This window comes from Apodemus sylvaticus, chromosome 20 (assembly GCF_947179515.1).
Source record: "Apodemus sylvaticus chromosome 20, mApoSyl1.1, whole genome shotgun sequence".
Taxonomy (NCBI): Eukaryota; Metazoa; Chordata; class Mammalia; order Rodentia; family Muridae; genus Apodemus; species Apodemus sylvaticus.
In genome coordinates this window covers 57339215-57359211 of record NC_067491.1, presented here as the reverse complement: position 1 = coordinate 57359211, position 19997 = coordinate 57339215, and the positions used below count along the sequence as shown (strand labels likewise).

Below are 19997 nucleotides of genomic sequence, written 5' to 3'. Positions count from 1 at the left end.
TAAAGCAGGTTCTTAGACTACTTAGCAGTTCTTAGACTACTTGTCATCTAGATTTTTGGGGGGTCCAAAACTATTATTCTGCCTCTTGGTGAATACACAGATCAAGATTTTAGCCTCTCATTAAGTGTAAAAGACATTTACTTAGAAGAGATCATTGCAGTTAACACAAATAAAGTTAAGATGGCCATGGAAGCAGATGGTGGTGTACACCTATAATATCAGCAACTAGGCAGAGGACCCCTAGAATTGCCACCTGGAAGATGTCCCATCTGGGAGTTCTTCCAGGGAGATCTCTTAGTTCCAGGCCAGTCCATTCTACAGAGTTCCAGGCCCTCCGAACTCAGGTATTATGTATACAATTATTCAGCTAGTTAAAGTATATTTCCAAGTGTTTTGCACAGTGTCAGGTTGTAGGTTGCTCTGAAATAATTTCTATAATAAGCTTCCATAATCTTGCTAGGATTAAGGAACTGCTAGTTTATATAAAGTTAGTAACAATCACACAAGACAAGAGCTGGTTTAAATATATTAAAAGTTATAGGCCTTACTGTCCAGTTAGTTGTTTAGAAAGGCTTTCAACAGTCCAGGGGTAACACAAGGAGAAGGTTCATTTTATTTCTGTATAGTGTTCAGCATAAACCAACCCTGGTAAGAGGACTGTGATGAATTCTTTAATCAACTCAGCTGCCCGAGGTTGTTCTGACAGATTGCAAACATGACTGCTCTTCAGAATGAACCATGCTGTTAGTGTTTCTTCAAAGACTTACATGAAAATTGTGGTCAATCGGCTTAATTTTGAACTGCCATTGATAATAAATTACACTCAAAGAATCCAAACTCGGGACCGGACTCACTCCTGCCAAATGTGAAGATAAAATGCAAAACCTTTCTTTCACACCATGGCAAAGTCTTACATGGACATTCAAGACGAAAAATGCTCAGGTCTCCAATCAACTTCAAGACCCGGTTTCTTTTTAAGTCACTTCTGCTCCGTGTTTTATCAATACCCACTGCTCCCCAACCATGAAGAACTTTCTGCATTCTGTGTGCACTGGCTTCATCTTCTGAGTCGGACTCACTCTGGGATGTGGAGTTGCGTGAGGCAGAGTGCAGTGGGAGGAGCATTCTGGAGCACGCAGTGCATGAGGGAAGACGGTACTTCCCTCAGAAACCCACAACCTTAATTTGTCTGACACCACAGTCAAAATAGACTCCACCACACTTTGGGTTTTGGACAATTGTCGGCTGAACCCAAGTATCTATGAAGATTCCCAGGAAGTCCATCGTGTGTATGAAAAACTTCGGATCTTAATGGTCCTTGAGGCTAATTCCAGAAGAGCTGTATGGTCATGTAAAATCTCTAACAAAACAACCAGCCAACGGGTTTCCTCGTAAACTCAACTTTTCCAGGGAATAAGATTACGGATCTCTCGAGGCAGGTATGTCACCAAGTTATGAAAACTGAGGATCGAAGCGAATGCAACTGTGATTGCTGAGTCGGCACACTTTGGATCTTGTCACGCAGCACCGAGTAACTCCGAGAAGGCAGATTTGCTAATTATTCTGGTGGGATTTCTTCAATGACTTTTACTCCAAGGTATAAACTCTGCAAGTACTCCATCTCTGCCAGGATGCTCTGCAGCTAAATGCTGCCCAGGCTGAAGGTCTGAAGCACATGCAGCTCCAGCAGCGAGGCAGGCAGCTCCTGGAAGCTGTTTCCACTGAGGTTGAGCACCTGGAGGCTGCAGCAGAGCAGCGACTGGGCCAGGCATGCCCTTTGGCAGCAAGCCTGGGCCGCCCAGCTGGTTGTTCCTGGCCAGCAGCATGCGCGGGCTGCTCAGTGTCAGCAGGTCTGGTCCCAGCACTGCGAGGTCATTGCCACTCATGTCCAGGAGCAGGAGAAGGAATCCACCACCCAGCGTGCCAGTGGAAGCGACCAGCAGCAGTCACAGCAGCGCCTCCTGAGAGCAATGCCCCACATTCTGTGGATGGACCAGTTGATTTTGGCCTCCCCTAGCCCGGTCTCCTCCATCCAGTGGGATCCTAGGAAGCCTGATGAGGCAGTGCATCCCTGAACCTGAAGGGTTCAACCCCATCAGAAGTGGTGCAGCATGGCACAGGGTAGAGGGGAATATGGAGGGAGAGGGATTTGTAAGATCATAACTAGAAGAGGAGATGGGGGACCGCAGTCAGGATGCAAAGAGAATTTTTTTAAAAAATAAATTGAAGAAAAATGAAAAAAAAAAAAGAATTGCCATGCTGGGGAAGCAGAGGATTGAAAGGTCACCCATTCTCATGGATTGATAGGTTTAATACAGTGAAATGGGCATCTTACTAAAAGAAATCTACTGATTCAATGCAATCCCCATCAAAATAGCAACACAATAATTTACTGACATGGAAAGAGCAATTCTCAGTTTCAAATGGAAAAACAAAAAAACCAGGATGAATGAAACAATTCTGAACAAGACTTCTGGAAGAATCACCATCCCTGACCTCAAGCTGTACTACAGAGCAATAGGGATATAAATTGTGTGATAGTGGACAGGGACAGTCAGGTTAATCAACTGAATAGAATCAAAGACGCAGAATAAAACACACACACCTGTGGACACTTGTCTTTTGATAAAGAAGCCAAAACCATACAACCAAAATTATAGCATCTTCAAATCAGACTGGCACTTAGCACCTCATTTTAAAACAGCGGTGGATTAAGTAAGGGATTGCTTGCTAGAACCCTTCCCCTCATGTCCAGATGCCTCTTGCTTGTTTGTCTGGGGGGGGGCATTTGGAGCAATAAACTTCTATTGAACCAGAAGAAGAGAGTCAAATTTGCAGAAGAATGTTTTTACATAAGTAAACATGGATAAACTCACATAAAATTATATATGGATTCATGCTTACACCTTCATATATCTCCATTAAAACCAGTTGGGCCAAACTACATCCATATCTCATAATTACACACACACACACACACACACACACACACACACACACACAAACATATCTATACTTACAAATGCATTTGGAGCAAAAGATCAAGCACCTGCGCAGAATGAACTCATTCATTCTGGATGAAAAATGAACTCCAATCTTTATTGCATAGAGAAAGAAAAGCTTCTTCAAGTTTGTTGCTAAATGAATTTAACCCAAGTCCATAGCAGAAAGCTTTGTCCTCTTTACGTCTAAGCTTGCCTTGCTTTTAAGAAAATACCTGTTCAGTCCTGTGGTAAGGAGGGTCCTACCTGCTCCTTCCACTCTGTAGTTTCTTCTTTTTCCTCTTTCTCTCTGCATTGTGCATATTGCTCTTATTTTATAAAGTTGCCTTATATTTAAGATATTAAACTCTGCATTCTCCTTCTAATCTTGCTCCCTCCTCCTGCTCTGATCTAACAATGCTATTACTTTCAATGTGTTTGTTACTTTTTATTTCACTCACTTTTTTATTAGATATTTTCTTTATTCACATTTCAAATGTTATCCCCTTTCCTCATTTCCCCTCCAAAAACCCATATCCCATCCCTCCTCCACCTGCTTACTACCCCACCCACACCCGCTTCCCTATCCTGGCATTCCCTGTCACTGGGACGTGGAGCCTTCACAGGACCCAGGGCCTCTCCTCTCATTGAGGTCTGACAGGGCCATTCCCTTCAACATATGTGGCTGGAGCCATGGGTCCCTCCATGTGTTCTCTTTTGTTGGTAGTTTAGTCCCTGGGAGTTCTGGGGTGCTGGTTGGTTCATATTTTTGTTCCTCCTACGAGGCTGCAAGATCCTTCAGCTCCCTGGGTCCTTTCTCTAGCTCCTCCTTTAGGGACCCTATGCTTAGTTCATTAGTTGGCTGTGAGTATCCACTTCTGTATTTGTCAGGCACCAACAGAGCCTCTCAGGAGACAGCCATATCATCTTCCTTTCAGGAAGCACTTGCTGACATCCACAATAGTGTCTGGGTTTGGTGACTGTATGAGGTATGGATCACCAGGTGGGGCAGTATCTGGATGGCCTTCCCTTCAGTCTCTGCTCCACATTTTGTCTCTGTATCTCCTCCTGTGGGTATTTAGTTCCCCCTTCTATGAAGTACTGAAGTCTTCCTTCTTCTTGAGCTTCATTTGCTCTATGAATTCTATCTTGGGTGTTCCAAGCTTCTGGGCTAATATCCACTTTTTAGTGAGTGCATGCCATGTGTGTTCTTTTGTGACTGGGTTACCTCACTCAGGATGATATTTTCTAGTTCCACCCATTTGCGTAAGAATTCCATGAATTTGTTGTTTTTAATAACTGAGTAGTACTCCCTTAGGCAAATATCATCTACAAATAGTGATATTCTGATATCTTCCATTCCAATTTATTTGCCTTTACCTTCTTTTGTTGTCTAATTGCTTTTGCTAGGTCTTTGAGTACTATATTGAACAGGTAGGGAGAGAATAGACAGCCTTGTCTAGTTCTTGATTTTAGAGGGATTGCTTCAAGTTTCTCTCCATTTAGTTTGATGTTGGCTACTGCTTTGCTGTGTATTGCTTTTCTGTTATCAGGTATGGTCCTTGAATTTATGATCTTTCCAAGACTTTTATCATAAAGGGTATTGGATTTTGTCAAATACTTTCTCTGCATCTAATGAAATGGTCATGTGATTTTTTTTCTTTGAGTTTTTTTATATAGTGGATTACGTGTATTATGAAGGAGTGATGGATTGTGTCAAATACTTTATCAGCATCTAATGAAGTGATAATGTGTTTTTTCCTTTGAGTTCCTTCATATAGTGGATTACATTGATAGATTTCTGTATATTGAACCATCCCTGCATCCCTGTGACGAAGCCTACTTGATCATGGTGGATGATTGCTTTGATGTTTACTTGGATTCTAAAAGGAAAACTCCAAAACAAGGAAGGTTCCTTCACCAATGAGAAAAGAAGATAAGAGTTATCTCAGAACAAAATAATCAAAAGGAGGGAATCACGTGCATATAATGCCATCTACAACAACAAACATAACAGGAACTAAAATATTCCATCCTTAGTATTTCTCAATATCAACAGGCTCAATTCCCCAATAAACAGACATATGCTAACAGACTGGACATGCAAAAAGGATCTAGCATTTTGCTGCATATAAGAAACACACCCCCAATGACAAAGGTAAACATTACCTCAGAGTTAAAGGCTTGAAGCAAGTCTTCCAAGCAAACAGTCCCAAAAAACAAGCAGGAGTTGTCATTCTAATAGCTAATAGACTTTCAACCAAAAATTTTCAAGGGAGATGGCAAACGACACTTCATATTAATCAAAGGAAAAATCAACCAAGAGAAAGTCTCAATTCTGAACTTCTGTGCCACAAATGTAAGTGTATCCACATTCATAAGAGGTGACTTTAATGAAGTTGAAAACACACCTTGAATCACACACAGTAATAGTGGAAGACCTCAACACCCCATTCTCACCAAAGGACAGAGCATTGAAACAGAAACTAAACAGAGACACAGTGACACTAATAGAAGTTATGACTCAAATGCATCTAACAAATATATATAGAACAGTTTACACTACCACAAAAGAATATACCTTCTTCTCCATACCTTATATTACCTTTTCTAAAATTAGCCATATAATCGGTTACAAAACAAGCTTCAACAGGTACAAGAAGATTGAAATAATCCTGTGCATTTTATGAGATTATCACAGATTAAGGCTAGATTTCAAAAACAACACAAAACTCCCAGAAAACCCATGTACTTATGGAAATTGAACAACTCTCTATTCAATGATAACTTCATCAGGGAAGAAGTAAAGAAAGAAATGAATAACATTTTAGAATTCAATGAAAATGAAGGTACAACAACCCAAACTTATGAGACAGTGAAAGCAGGGCAAAGAGGAAAATTCATAGCACATAGGGCCCTAGTAAAGAAACTAGAGCGATCTTACACTAACACACTAACACACTAACACACTAACAGCACACCTGAAAGCCCCACAACCTAAAGAAACAAACACACCCAAGAGGAGGAGAGGGTAAGAAATTGTCAAGCTCAGAACCAAAATCAAAAATGTAGAAACAAAGAGAATAATACAAATAAAGAAACCAAAAGCTGTTCCTTTAAAAAAATCAACATTATAGATAAATCCCCTAGCCAAACTAAGTAAAGGGCCCAGAGACAGAATCTAAATGAACAAAATCAGAAATTAAAAAGGGGACATAACAAAAGAAGCTGAAAAATTAAAAAAAAATTCATATCTTTGTACAAAAGCCTATACTCAACAAAACTGGAAAATCTAAATGAAATGGATGATTTCCTAGACAGATAACATGCACCAAAATAAAATTGGCATCAGGTACACCATCAAATCACATATCATCTAAGGAAATTGAAAAATTAAACTTCTGGAGTCTGGAGGCCTCTGGCAGTAGCCCTCAGATCTCTCTGCTTCCGGATCCAGATCCGCCTGGGTGGCAACACCTCATCTCCAGGTCCTGTAAGAGGCAAGAGGGGCTTCCGGGCAGCCAGAGGAGAGAAGTCGGTGTGCTCTGGTGAATACAGGGAGCCCCAGCAGGAGCCTTCAGGTGCCTGCTTTGGGATCTGAACAGCCTGGGCCACAGCACTCTGTCTCCAGGAAGTGCATAAGACCTGGTGTGCACCCAGAGGCAGTCTGGGAGCTCACAGCACAGCTTGCTCCTGTGAGACAGAGCTTAGGCTCCAGTCCGGAGGCCTCTGGCAGGAGCACTCAGACCTCTCCGCTTCCGGATCCAGATCAGCCTGGGCGGCAACACCACATCTCCAGGTCCTGCAAGAGGCAAGAGGGGCTTCCGAGCCCACAGCGGGGAGAAGTCGGTGTGCTCCAGTGAATCCAGCAGGCCTCAGCGGGAGCCCTCAGGTGTCTGCTTCGGGATCTGAACAGCCTGGGCATCAGCACCCTATCTCCAGGCAGTGCAGGAGGTAAGCTGTTCACCAGAGGCCACCTGGGAAGGGGCAGCTTGCACTGGTGAGTCCAACATTGACAAGACCAACTAACACCAGTGAGAACTATGTGGCAAAAGGCAAATGCAGCAATGCCAATAATAGAAATCAAGGCAATATGGCAACATCTGAACCCAATTCTCCTTTACCAGCATGGCCTGGATACCCCATCACACCAGTAAAACAAGATTTGGATTTAAAATCACTGGTCATGATGCTGGTACAGGAACACATGAAGGACATACATAAAGAAATTCAGGAGAAAATGAATCAAAAGTTAGAAGCCCTTGCAAGGGAAACACAAAAATCATTGAAAGAAATCCAGGAGAATACAAAAGCCAATAATGAGGAAACACAAAAAAACACTTAAAGAAATACAGGAGAACTTTGGTCAAGAGGCTGAGGTCATGAAAGAGGAAACAAAAAAATCTCTTAAGGAATTACAGGAAAGCACAAACAAGCAACTGAAGGAGCAAAGCAAAACCATCCAGGATCGAAAATCAGAAGTAGAAACAACTAAGAAAACTCAAAGGGAGACAACTTTGGAGATACAAAACCTTGGGAAGAAATCGGTGGACATAGATGCAAATATCAACAACAGAATACAAGAGATAGAAGAAAGAATCTCAGATGCTGAAGATACCATAGAAACCATGGACTCAACAGTTAAAGAAAATGCAAAAAGCAAAAAGCGTGTAACCCAAAATATCCAGGAAAATCCAGGACACAATGAGAAGACCAAACCTAAGGATTATAGGCATAGATGAGAGTGAAGATTTACAACTTAAAGGGCCAGCAAATATCTTCAATAAAATTATGGAAGAAAACTTCCCTAACCTAAAGAGAGAGATGCCCATGAATATACAAGAAGCCTACAGAACTCCAAACACACTGGATCATAACAGAAATACTTCCTGTCACATAATAATCAAAACATCATATGTACTAAACAAAGAAAGATTATTAAAGGCAGGAAGAGAAAAAGGCCAAGTAACATATAAAGGAAGACCTATCAGAATCACAGCAGACTTTTCATCTGAGACTATGAAGGCTAGAAGATCCTGGGCAGATCTCATGCAGACCCTAAGAGAACACAAATGCCAGCCAAAACTACTATATCCAGCAAAACTATCAATCACCATAGATGGAGAAACAAAGATATTCCATGACAAAACCAAGTTTACCCAATATCTATCCACAAACCCAGCCCTACAAAGGAAAATAGGAGGAAAACACCAATACAAGGAGGGAAACTTCACCCTGGAAAAAGCAAGATAGTAACCTTTCATCAAACCCAAAAGAGGTTAACCAATCAAATTTAAAAAATAACGTCAAAAATGACAGTAAGTAACAATCAGTATTCCTTAATATCTCTTAACATCAATGGACTCAATGCCCCAATAAAAAGACATAGACTAACTGACTGGATACGTAAACAGGACCCTACATTTTGCTGCTTACAGGAAACACACCTAAGGGTCAAAGACAAGCACTACCTTAGAGTAAAAGGCTGAAAGACAATTTTACAAGCAAATGGTCTCAGGAAACAAGCTGGAGTAGCCATTTTAATATCAGATAAAATTGACTTTCAACCCAAAGTCATCAAAAGAGACTCTGAGGGACTCTTCTTGCTGATCAAAGGAAAAATACAACAAGAAGAACCCTCAATCCTGAACATCTATGCTCCAAATGCAAGGACACCCTCTTTCCTAAAAGAAACTTTATTAAAGCTCAAAGCACACATTGCACCTAACACAGTAATTGTGGGCGACTTCAACACTGCACTTTCCTCAATGGACTGATCAGGAAAACAGAAACTAAACAGGAACACAATGAAACTAATTGAAGCTTTGGACCAACTAACTTTAACAGATACATATATAGAACATTCTATCCTAAAGCAAAAGAGTATACCTTTTTCTCAGCACCTCATGGTACCTTCTCCAAAACTGACCATATATTTGGTCACAAGACAGACCTCAACAAGTATAAGAAGATCGAACTAATCCCATGCCTCCTATCAGATCACTATGGAGTAAAAGTGGTCTTCAATAGCACCAAAAACAACAGAAAACCCACATACACATGGAAACTGAACAATATTCTACTCAATGATACCTTGGTCAAGGAAGAAATAAAGAAAGAAATTAAAGACTTTTTAGAACTCAATGAAAATGAAAACACAACATACATAAATCTATGGTGCACAATGAAGGCAGTGCTAAGAGGAAAACTCATAGCCCTGAGTGCCTCCAAAAAGAAAATGGAGAGAGCATACATAACCAGCTTAATGACACACCTGAAAGCCCTGGAACAAAAAGAAGCTATTTCACCCAGGAGGAGTAGAAGGCAGGAAATCATCAAACTCAGGGCCGAAATCAATCAAGTAGAAACAAAGAGAACCATACAAAGAATCAACGAGTCCAGGATCTGGTTCTTTGAGAAAATCAACAAGATAGATAAACCCTTAGCCAGACTGACCAAAGGGCACAGAGAAAGTATCCAAATTAACAAACTTAGAAATGAAAAGGGAGATATAACAATGGAAACTGAGGAAATCCAAAAATCATCAGATCCTACTACAAGAGCCTGTACACGACACAACTGGAGAATCTGGAGGAAATGGACAATTTCCTAGACAGATACCAAATACCAGAATTAATTCAGGACCAAATAGATCATCTAAACAGTCCCATAATGCCTAAAGAAATAGAAGGAGTCATAGAAAGTCTTCCAACCAAAAAAAGCACAGGACCAGATGGTTTCAGTGCAGAATTCTAACAGACCTTCAAAGAAGACTTAACACCAATACTTTTCAAACTATTCCAAAAAATAGAACCAGAAGGAAAACTACCCAATTCCTTCTACGAAGCCACAATTACGCTGATACCAAAACCACACAAAGATCCAACAAAGAAAGAGAACTTCAGACCAATTTCCCTTATGAACATCGATGCAAAAATACTCAATAAAATTCTTGCCAACCGAATCCAAGAACACATCAAAACGATCATCCGCCATGATCAAGTAGGCTTTATCCCGGGCATGCAGGATTGGTTCAATATACGGAAATCCATCAATGCAATCCACTACATAAACAAACTCAAAGAAAAAAACCACATGGACATTTCATTGGATGCTGAAAAAGCATTTGACAAAATTCAGCATCCTTTCATGCTTAAAGTCTTGAAAAGAACAGGAATTCAAGGCCCATACCTAAACATAGTAAAAGCAATATACAGCAAACCGGTAGCCAGCATCAAACTAAATGGAGAGAAACTTGAAGCAATCCCACTAAAATCAGGGACTAGACAGGGCTGCCCCCTTTCTCCTTATCTTTTCAATATTGTACTTGAGGTTCTAGCTCGTACAATTTGACAACATAAGGAGGTCAAAGGGTTACAAATTGGAAAGGAAGAAGTCAAACTATCATTATTTGCAGATGACATGATAGTCTACCTAAGTGACCCAAAAAACTCCACTAGAGAACTCCTACAGCTGAAAAACAACTTCAGCAAAGTGGTAGGTTATAAAATCAACTCAAGCAAATCAGTGGCCTTCTTATACTCAGAGGATAAGCAGGCTGAGAAAGAAATTAGGGAAATGAACCCCTTCACAATAGCCACAAACAGTATAAAGTATCTTGGGGTGACTCTTACCAAACATGTGAAAGATCTGTATGACAAGAACTTCAAGACTCTGAAGAAGGAAATGGAAGAAGACCTAAAAAATGGGAAAACCTCCCATGCTCATGGATCAGTAGGATCAATATAGTTAAAAATGGCCATTTTGCCAAAAGCAATATACAGATTCAATGCAATACCCATCAAAATCCCAACTCAATTCTTCACAGAGTTAGAAAGAGCAATTATCAAATTCATCTGGAATAACAAAAAACCCAGGATAGCTAAAACTATTCTCAGCAACAAAAGAAATTCTGGGGGAATCACTATCCCTGACCTCAAGCAATACTACAGAGGAATAGTGTTAAAAACTGCATGGTATTGGTACAGTGACAGGCAGGAGGATCAATGGAACAGGATTGAAGATCCAGAAATGAACCCACACACCTATGGCCACTTGATCCTCGACAAAGAGGCTGAAAACATCCAATGGAAAAAAAGATAGCCTTTTCAACAAATAGTGCTGGTTCAAATGGAGGTCAGCATGCAGAAGAATGCGAATTGATCCATCCTTGTCTCCTTGTACTAAGCTCAAATCCAAATGGATCAAGGACCTCCACATAAAGCCAGACACTCTGAAGCTAATAGAAAAGAAACTGGGGAAGACCCTTGAGGACATCGGTACAGGGAGAAAGTTTCTGAACAGAATACCGATAGCGTATGCTCTAAGAGCAAGAATTGACAAATGGTACCTCATAAAATTACAAAGTTTCTGAAAGGCAAAGGACACCAGCAAGAGGACAAATCGGCAACCAACAAATTGGGAAAAGATCTTCAACAATCCTACATCAGATAGAGGGCTAATATCCAATATATATAAAGAACTCAAGAAGTTAGACTCCAGAAAACCAAACAACCATATTTAAAAATGGGGTACAGAGTTAAACAAAGAATTCTCACCTGAAGAACTTCGGATGGCAGAGAAGCATCTTAAAAAATGCTCAACTTCATTAGTCATTAGGGAAATGCAAATCAAAACAACCCTGAGATTCCACCTTACACCAGTCAGAATGGCAAAGGTTAAAAATTCAGGAGACAGCAGGTGTTGGAGAGGGTGTGGAGAAAGAGGAACACTCCTCCACTGCTGGTGGGGTTGCAAATTGGTACAACCACTCTGGAAATCAGTCTGGCGGTTCCTCTGAAAACTGGGCACCTCACTTCCAGAAGATCCTGCTATACCACTCCTGGGCATATACCCAGAGGATTCCCCACCATGTAATAAGGATACATGCTCTACTATGTTCATAGCAGCCCTATTTATAATTGCCACATGCTGGAAAGAACCCAGATATCCCTCAACAGAAGAGTGGATGCAAAAGATATGGTATATCTACACAATGCACCACTATTCAGCCATTAGAAACAATGAATTCATAAAATTCTTAGGCAAATGGATGGCGCTAAAGAACATCATACTAAGTGAGGTAACCCAGACTCAAAAGGTGATTCATGGTATGCACTCACTAATAAGTGGATATTAACCTAGAAAACTGGAATACCCAAAACATAATCCACACATCAAATGAGGTACAAGAAGAAAGGAAGAGTGGCCCCCTGTTCTGGAAAGACTCAGTGAAGCAGTATTGGGCAAAACCAGATCAGGGAAGTGGGAAGGGGTTGGTGGGAGGACAGGGGGAGAGAAGGGGGCTTGCAGGACTTTCGGGAGTGGCGGGCTAGAAAAGGGGAAATCACTTGAAATGTAAATAAATTATATCAAATAAAAAAAATTAAAAAAAAAGAAAAGGGGAAATCATTTGAAATGTAAATAAAAAATATATCAAATAAAAAAAAAACTTAAAAAAAAATTAAATTTCCCAACCAAAAACCGCTCAGGGCCCAGATGGCTTTAGTGTAGAATTCTACCACACTTTCAAAGAAGACATAAAAATAATACTCCTGAAATTATTTCTTAAGGCAAACGCAGAAAAAAACACAACCTTGTTCATTTTATGATTCCATAATTACTCTGATACCTAAACCACACAGATACCCAACAAAGAAAGACAACTTCAGTCCAATTTCCCTTATGAATGTCAATGAAAAAATACTCAATATAATTCTAGGAAGCTGAATACAAGAACACAGGGATAAAAGGTTGATTCAATATGTGAAAATACATTAACCTAATCAAGTATGTAAACCTTCTAAATGAAAAAAATCACATGATCATCTCATTAGATGTTGAAAAAGCATTTGACAAAATCAACACAACCTCATGTTAAAATAATGGAGAGAACCGGAATTCAAGGCACATACCTAAACAAAATAAATGTAACATATAGCAAACCAACAGCCAATATCAAATTAATGGAGAGAAATTTGAAGCAATTCCACCATAATCAGGAAAAGGACAATGATGCCAACTCTCCCCATATCTATTTAATATAGTAATTGAAGGTGTAGCCCGAGAACTACAACAACAAAAGGAAATCAAAGGGATACAAATTGGCAAGAATTCAAGGTATCACTATTTGCAAATGATATGATAGTATATGTAAACATCCACAAAACTTCTACCTGAGAACTAGTACAACTTATAACCAACTTTAGCAAAGTGTCCAGATACAAAATTAACTCCAAAAAATCAGTATCCTTCCTTTAGACAAATGATCAACGGGCTGAAAAAGAAATAATCAAAATAATGCCCTTCACAATCGTCACAAATTATATAAAATATCTTCATGTAACTCTAACCAAACAAGTGAAAGATCTGTATGTCCAGAACTTCTAGTCTTTCATGAAGGAAATCTAAAAAGACCTCAGAAAATGGAGTCAACCCCCATGCTCATGGATTGATAGTTTAAACATAGTAAAAATGGCCATCCTACCAAAAGTATTGTAAAGGTTCATTTCAATCCACATCAAAATTCAAACAAAATTCATCAAAGACATGGAAATAGCAATTCTAAATTTCATATGGAAAAACAAACCTGCCAGGATAGCAAAAACAATTCTTAACAATAAAAGAATGTGTGGGGCAATCACTACCCATGATCTAAAACTATACTACAGATCAATAGTGATAAAAACTGCATGGTATTGGTACATCACAGACAGGTTGATCAATGAAACAGAATGGAAAACTAAGAAATATAACTACACGCTTATGCACACTTCATCTTTGACAAAGAAGTAAAAAATATACAATGGATAAAGGAAAGCATCTTCAATAAATTGTGCTGGTCTAACTGGCAGTTGGTATGTAGAAAGATGAATGTACATACATATTTGTCACATTGCACAAAGCTCAACTACAAGTGGATCAAGGACCTCAAAATAAAACTAGGTACACAGAATCTAATATAAGAGGAAGTGGAAAAGATCCTCAAACACATTGGCACAGAACAAAATTTCCTAAACAGAACTCCAATGGTTCAGATTCTAAGATCAAGAATTGATAAATGGGACCTAACGAAACTGAAAAACCTCTGCAAGTCAAAGTACATAGTCAATAGGAAAAATCAGAAACCTACAAATTGGGGAAAACAATCTTCACTAACTCCAAATCTGATTTCCAGAGTGGTTGTACCAATTTGCAACCCCACCAGCAGTGGAGGAGTGTTCCTCTTTCTCCACACCCTCTCCAACACCTGCTGTCTCCTGAATTTTTAATCTTAGCCATTCTGACTGGTGTAAGATGAAATCTTAGGGTTGTTTTGATTTGCATTTCCCTAATGAACAACCACTCTGGAAATCAGTCTGGCGGTTCCTCCGAAAACTGGGCACCTCACTTCCAGAAGATCCTGCTATACCACTCCTGGGCATATACCCAGAAGACTCCCCACCATGTAATAAGGATACATGTTCTACTATGTTCATAGCAGCCCTATTTATAATTGCCAGATGCTGGAAAGAACCCAGGTATCCCTCAACAGAAGAGTGGATGCAAAAAATGTGGTATATCTACACAATGGAGTACTATTCAGCCATTAGAAACAATGAATTCATGAAATTCTTAGGCAAATGGATTGAGCTAGAGAATATCATACTAAGTGAGGTAACCCAGGCTCAAAAGGTGAATCATGGTATGCACTCACTAATAAGTGGTTATTAACCTAGAAAACGGGAATACTCAAAACATAATCCACACATCAAATGAAATACAAGAAGAAAGGAGGAGTGGCCCCTGGTTCTGGAAAGACTCAGTGAAACAGTATTCGGCAAAACCAGAACGGGGAAGTGGGAAGGGGTGGGAGGGAAGACAGGGGAAGAGAAGGGGGCTTATGGGACTTTCAGGGAGTGGGGGGGCTAGAAAAGGGGAAATCATTTGAAATGTAAATAAATTATATCGAATTAAAAAAAAAGAACTCAAGAAGCTAACTTCCAACAAAAACAAACAACACAATAAAAAAAAATTTCGGGTATAGAACTAAAGAGAATTTACAACAGAGGAATTTTGAATGACAGATAAGCACTTTAAGCACTTAAACAAAAGTTCAAATTCCTTAGTGATCAGGGAAATGCAATTCTTAATGGCCTTGCAATTCTACCTTACACCATTCACAAAGGCTAGGAAAAAAACTCAGTGGACAGTACCTGTTGGTGAAGACTTGGAGAGAGAGGAACACTCCTGGTTGCTGGTGGGCTTGCAAACTGAAAGAACTACTCTGGAAATCAATCTGGAGGTTCCTCAGAAAATTGGAAATAGATGTACCTGAAGACACAGCTATCCTACTCCTGGGCATACACCCTAAAGTTACCTGACTATGCCACAGAGCACGGGCATCACTGTGTTCATAGTGCCCTTATTTCTGATAGCCAGAAGCTGGAACCAACACAGATGTCCTACACCAACAGAATAGAAACAGAAAATATGGTTCATTTACACAATGGAATATTCTTCAGCTATTAAGAATGAGGGCATCATGAGTTTTGCAAGCAAATGAATGGAACAGGGAAATATCACATTGAGTGAGGTATCTCATACCCAAAAAGACATGAATGGCATGTACTCACTAATAAGCAGATATTAGCCAAAAATATACAGAATTCCCAGGATACAATCCAGAGAACTCAAGTTTAAGAAGCCAAAGGGCCCAAGTGAAGATGCTTCATTTTCGTTTTTATTTTTTTCTTTCTTTTTTATTTTTTTATTTTATTTTATTATTATTATTATTATTTTTGGTTTTGTGAGACAGGGTGTCTCTGTGTATCCATGGCTGTCCTGGAACTCACTCTGTAGACCAGGCTGGCCTAGAACTAAAAAATCTGCCTGCCTTTGCCTCCGAAGTGCTGGGATTACAGGCGTGCACCACCACCACTGGACTTAAGATGCTGCATTTTCACTCAGGAGGGAGAAGAAAGCAGAGGACAGAGGGACAAAGTGAACTGGGTAGAAGAGTTGGGGGGATGTTCAGGGAAAAGGGAAACATAATCAGATATGGTGGGGTGGGAGGAGCAGGAGTGAAGCCAGAGTGCCAGCATAATGAATGGAAATATGCAATCTCAGGAGCTAGGTTGGGAGACCCTCTAGAACATACCAGAGACCTGAGCCTTGAGCGAGTCTCAAGACACAAAGGAAAGGACCTTAGATGAAATGCCAAAATGTGGGAAGAGGGAAGTTTTAGAATCTACCTCTTGGGGGGCTGGAGAGATGGCTCAGTGGTTAAGAGCACTGACTGTTCCTCTGACAGTCCTGAGTTCAAATCCCAGTAACCACATGGTGGCTCACAACCATCCATAATGAGAACCAACATCCTCTTCTGGTGTGTCTGAAGACAGCTATAGTGAACTTACATATAATAAATAAATAAATCTTTAAAAAAAAAAGACTCCAGAATTTCTTTTCTTGCTGAGAATAGTTTTAGCTATCCTGTGTTTTTTGTTATTCCAGATAATTTGAGAATTGCTCTTTCTAACTCTGTGAAGAATTGAGTTGGGATTTTGATGGGTATTGCATTGAATCTGTAGACTGCTTTTGGCAGAATGGCCATTTTAACTATATTGATCCTGCCGATCCATGAGCATGGGAGGTTTTCCCATTTTTTGAGGTCTTCTTCCATTTCCTTCTTCAGAGTCTTGAAGTTCTTGTCATACAGATCTTTCACATGTTTGGTAAGAGTCACCCCAAGATACTTTATACTGTTTGTGGCTATTGTGAAGGGGGTCATTTCCCTAATTTCTTTCTCAGCCTGCTTATCCTTTGAGTATAGGAAGGCCACTGATTTGCTGGAGTTGACTTTATAACCTCCTACTTTGCTGAAGTTGTTTATCAGCTGTAGGACTTCTCTAGTGGTGTTTTTTCGGTCACTTAGGTAGACTATCATGTCATCTGCAAATAATGATAGTTTGACTTCTTCCTTTCCAATTTGTATCCCTTTGACCCCCTTATGTTGTCTAATTGCCCGAGCTACTACCTAAAGTACAATATTCAAAAGATAAGGAGAAAGGGGGCAGCCCTGTCTAGTCCCTGATTTTAGTGGGATTGCTTCAAGTTTCTCTACATTTAGTTTGATGCTGGCTACCAGTTTGCTGTATATTGCTTTAATGATGTTTAGGCATGGGCCTTGAATTCACGTTCTTTCCAAGACTTTAAGCATGAAAGGATGCTGAATTTTGTCAAATGCTTTTTCAGCATCCAATGAAATGACCATGTGGTTTTTTTCTTTGAGTTTGTTTATGTAATGGATTGCATTGATGGATTTCCGTATATTGAACCAACCCTGCATCCCTGGGATAAAGCCTATTTGATCATGGTGGATGATCGTTTTGATGTGTTCTTGGATTTGGTTGGCAAGAATTTTATTGAGTATTTTTGCATCGATGTTCATAAGGGAGATTGGTCTGAAGTTTTCTTTCTTTGTTGGATCTTTCTGTGGTTTTGGTATCAGCGTAACTGTGGCTTCGTAGAAGGAATTGGGTAGGGTTCCTTCTGTTTCTATTTTGTGGAATATTTTGAAGAGTATTGGTGTTAGGACTTCTTTGAAGGTCTGATAGAATTTTGCACTGAAATCATCTGGTCCTGTGCTTTTTGTAGTTGGAAGACTTTCTATGAGCCCTTCTATTTTAGGGGTTATGGGACTGTTTAGATGATATATTTGGTCCTGATTTACTTTTGGTCTTTGGTATCTGTCTAGGAAATTGTCTATTTCCTCCAAATTATCCAGTTGTGTTGAGTATAGGCTTTTGTAGTAGGATCTGATGATTTTTTGGATTTCCTCAGTTTCTGTTGTAATATCTCTCTTTTCATTTCTAATTTTGTTAATTTGGATACTTTGTGCTCTTTGGTCAGTCTGGCTAAGGGTTTATCTATCTTGTTGATTTTTCTCAAAGAACAAGCTCCTGGACTCGTTGATTCTTTGTATGGTTCTCTTTGTTTCCACTTGATTGATTTAAGCAAAAAAAAAAAAAAGACTCTACCTCTGGTAGTAATACAGGGATCAAGTGGAGGCATAGGGTTGCTGTCCCACAGTGAAAAATGCTGACCCAGGATTGTTCCTGTCTGAAAGAACTGCAGGCACAAGAATGGAGAAGAGATTGAGAGAAAGAAGGTACCGTGACAAGTCCAAATTGGACCCCATCTGAAGGGGAGGCTCCAAGGCTGACACTATTATTGATCCTAAGATGCAGCTGAATGAGGGAAAGTCTGGAATAATTGAAGAGGAGTGCGACCCATAGGAAGACCAGTTGTCTCAATAAACCCGGATCCTCCAGATCTCTCAGACAATGAACTGCCAAGCAGGCATCATACACTAGGTGGCCCAAGGCTCCTCACACACACACACACACACACACACACACACACACACACACACACACACACGCACACACACTAGGACTCACTGAAATGGCCTCACTGAGAGTAGACGCACCTATCACTTGAGAGACTTGAGGTCCCAGGACATGTGTAGGCCTGGTGGTGTGTGGTGGGGGGTGGGTCTGTTGGAGTTTGGGCCATTCCCTTGGAGAATGTGGTGGAGGAATGGGGTGAGGAAAGGTCAGAGGGCAAAGAGGGAAAGGGATAGAGACAGAACTGTAAAAATAAATTGGGGATTAGTAATAATACTGATAATAATACATAAAAAATATGAAGTACCATTGGTAGCTTTACCACTAGAACAAATAATCACAAAGAGACTTGCTAAGTACAATTTCTAATTATATCATAAAACAGATATGAGACTGAGTCTCAACCTTTCTAGGACATCTGTTAAATATCATGAAACTCTACATTCCATAAAGACCCTTAACTGTAAATATCTGTGTTTACAATTAAAATAATTAATATAAAAGAATTCTTTTAGTCTCCTTTCCTTAGGTTGATTTGCCTTGTCCTAGTTCAGTGAGATGGGCTTTTTGTCTTATATGATTTGCTAGTATGTTTTGTTTTTATCTTATGGAATCCTATTCTTTTCTGATGAGAAACAGAAATGGAATAGATCCAGAAGGGATGAGAGTAGAGAGAAACTGGGAAGATTAAAGTGAGATAAAACGGTAATCAGGATATTTTGTTTAAGAAAAGAATCAATTTTTAACAAAAGGGATAAGTTGCCCATGGTTGGTGAATATGTGAGTTGGTAATAAATCTTTAAACTGAATTAAAGTACAGTAAATAAATGAGTCCGTGGTTATTATAGCTATTAATAGCAGTCTTTGGTTCAGAGAGAATAAAAAATATTCCCCTAAAAGATTTAGACTGCCAAAGCTGCTGATGGTTATCTAGACAAGTAGCTTTTAGTTGAAGACAGATAATTTTGGCTTCAAGGAAGATTTTATCAGTAGAAAAGGAAAAACATAAGGAGAAGAAGCAGAGAGGAAGGAGTGAAGGAAGGAAAGAAGGAAGAAGGAGGGAAGAAAACGAGAGTATACTGGAGTTAGTTTATTTTTTCTTGAAAGAAAAGAAAGATGCCTTTGAAGTTCTGAAATTACTATAAATTCAGTGAGAGCAGTGATTCTCAACCCTTGAGTCATGTCCCTTCTGTGTTCACAGGACTCTTCACAAGAGTCCCCAAATACCTTTGAATCAGGAGATAATTATTTAATGATTCATAATGGTAGCAGAATTATTGTAATGAATGATCCATGAAAATAATATTATTATTGGAGCATCCAGAATATTTGGGAATATATTAAAGGGTCCCAGACTTATAGAGCTTGTGAACTACAGATTTAAGATGGTCAAGCAAATTTTAATTCATGTTAGGGGCAAACCATTACCTTTGTGAGTTTTGGGCAAGTGGTCTGCTAACTTAGTCTGAAAAATGGGGGTTACATGCCCACATTTTGAATAGATTTTAAAAGTAAAGAATTCTAGGTGCTAAAAATTATGCATAATTTTTAGAGCACATTGTTTGTTTGCAAAGACTCAGGATTTAATCCACTGTTATCCTAATATGGTGTCAAGAAATAATTTTAGATT

The 19997-nt window shown here is 39.5% G+C and overlaps 1 pseudogene; it reads right to left on the bottom strand.

The window, feature by feature from the left end:
* Positions 1-789: 789 nt before the first annotated feature.
* The window catches only part of LOC127670613 (leucine-rich repeat-containing protein 58-like), a 78148-nt pseudogene continuing 58940 nt past the window's right edge, over positions 790-19997 (bottom strand).